We start from the raw sequence: 2,554 nt of genomic DNA, 5'->3' as shown, positions 1-2,554 counted from the left end.
TCGCAGCCCATCAGGGCCATTTGGTTCAGGGCTGGGGCCCCATGGACCGGCTCCAGGATAGACTCTTCAACCAGGGGCCCTGGGGCCGGGGGGGACTGAGGGCGGGGTATTGCCAGGTGTGACCACAGCAGGGCACTCCTGCTATGGCTCTGTGCCCTGGCGCCACGCTCCCTGATCACGGAGAGCTCCAGGTGCAAGAAGATGGCCCTGGGCACATGCTTGCCAGCCCCGGTCTTACAGACAGTGGTGAAAGCCATCCCCACCCCAGATGGTCTTTTCACCTAGATCTGCCCCTCACTCCCAAGCAACAGCCACCCCAGCCCTGCTGGTGCCTTTCACTCCTGACCTGCAGCCCCTGCCCACCCCCCACTCATTCGCTCTTGCCAGGAGCTCCCACGCTGCACCAGGACACAGGTCCAGCTGCAGCTGCCCCCCACCTCCCAGCTGCTTTGGGGCTCTGAGCAGTGCCAGCCCCTGCTGTCCTTCTCCTCACACCAGTTGGCAGCAATAAGTACTAGGTTCAAGTTTTAGGGGGAGGTGTCACAAATAAGTTTAGCTTTGGCTTGAACCCACACCCAAAAGCCTGGGACAAATGGATTTAAATAGGGTGCAAATGAACAAATGTCTCCCCAGCAAGTAGTAAACCAAGAAAAGCCAGATTTATTCTAGGACAAAGGGGAGAGACGCACAAAGTACAGCGTCAAGCACTTAAGCTCTGGTGTCCAGCCCCAGCTGGGCTCGCTGCTCCCCTCCGCCCTCCTGGGGCCACTCCCTCATCCCAGCGCTGCTGAAGCTCCTTTCCGCATCAGCTGCATGAACTGTGAGCTGCAGGAGAGCCACCGCCTGCTTGGCCAGGTTGGGAACGCGGTCTTCGACAGCTGTCCAGAACTGAATGGGATCCTCAGTGCCCGCAAACCCGTCTCTGACCAGCCCAAGATACACCGGCCACTCCATGCTGCATTCAGCGGGCAGCTTTAACTCTGACCCCACCGTCCCGTAGTCCGTACAAACAGCCCCGACCTGTTCGGGGTCCAGCGCGCGAATAGCACGGAGGAAGCCGATGGCTGGCTGTTCACCTTTCGCGCTGTACTGCCGCAGCTTCGCCACTGCACTCTGGGCAGCCACAGAGCCTTTCGCGTTGTCCACGGACGACTTCAGATGCTCCAGCCACGAAATCAGGTCCAGGAGAATGTTGTACACTTTGTGCACTTGGCGTTTTGAGGACTGCAACACGTCCAGCGCCGTCACCAGGCGACCACAGTTGTCTGCAATGTGCTGCAGGTCAGCGGGCAGGTCTTCTACCGCCAGCAGGTCGGCGAGGTCCCGCAGGAGAGGCGTATCCTCCTGCTCCGTTCGCTCCTGCGCCACGAACCCCGAGTACAGCGGGTAGTGCCGCGCGTGGTACTGCACGCAGCCGAACCATGCATCCCACCTGGTCACGTGGGGTGGGAGCGCAGGTGAGTTGATGCTCTGCTCCTGCAGGTACCTCAAGAACCGAGCGCGACGGGCTGGCACCTTCACCGCAAGCGACATCAAAGCCACCAAGCAATCCACTTGCTTGAAGGTGTCGCGCCAGGTGCTTCCCACCAGCGCAGCGATGCGCGCGCAGCAGCGGATGCGGACACAGTTGGGCCACAGGTTGCAGAGCACGTCATCCCAAGCCCTCGCCACGTAGCTGGCGCCGTCCGCCACGAACGCCAAGATGCGCTCCAGCGGGATGCCGAACTCCACCATGCAGGAGATCAGGGCCTGCGAGATGGTGGCGCGGTTCAGCGCCCCCAAGCACACGGTCTTCACCAGCTGCGGGGCAGGAACGCCCGCCTGCTCGGGGGGGTGGCCCTTCAGCACCTGAAACAGGACGTTGAAGACCGGGCGGCTGCGGCTGTCGGTGGTTTCGCCGGCGATGACAGCGATGAAGTTTCCCTCAAAGTCGCTGAGGAGGCGCCGCTTGTCCTCGTCCCAGAGGGCAGGGAGGTGGGCGTGCAGCTGCTCCGAGGCAGGGATGGCGCCGCCCCCCACCGCATGCTTGCCCAGGAAGGCCCTGACCGCCGGCAAGTCCACGCTGTGCAGGGGAACGTCGATTTCCAGACACATCCGCACCCAGTCCAGCGCGGCGCTGGCGGGCAGGGCCCCGGCCCCCGGAGAGCGTGGGGCCGCGCCCGGCGTCGACGGCCCCGCGGCCTCAGCCTCCCGGCGCTGCCTGCGCTCGTTGTCCTTGTGCTTCGCACTCTCCATGTGCTCCACGATCGTCTGCTTGCGCACGTGGTCCACCGCCTTGCCGCAGGCCGTGCAGAACAGCACCGCACCGTCCGTGTGGAACCGCTCCGCCCCGAACTGCGCCACCCGCTCCCGCGGTGTCACCCGCCCCGTCTTCGGCATCGCGGCCTGGTTGTGAGACGGGGCCAGGGGCGTGTCGCGTCAGCTCACCTCACCGTGGGGACTCGACCAACACGCCCCGCCCCGCGGCCCTGCCGGGGTCGCAGCCCCCCACTCCTACCCCCTGCCTTGAAACAGCCCCCGCGCCTCCCCTCCCGACTCGCAGCCCCCCGCCCGC

This window comes from Gavialis gangeticus, unplaced genomic scaffold (assembly GCF_001723915.1).
Source record: "Gavialis gangeticus isolate Ggan-Ray unplaced genomic scaffold, GavGan_comp1, whole genome shotgun sequence".
In the NCBI taxonomy this organism is placed as follows: Eukaryota; Metazoa; Chordata; order Crocodylia; family Gavialidae; genus Gavialis; species Gavialis gangeticus.
This window is presented reverse-complemented; position numbering follows the sequence as displayed.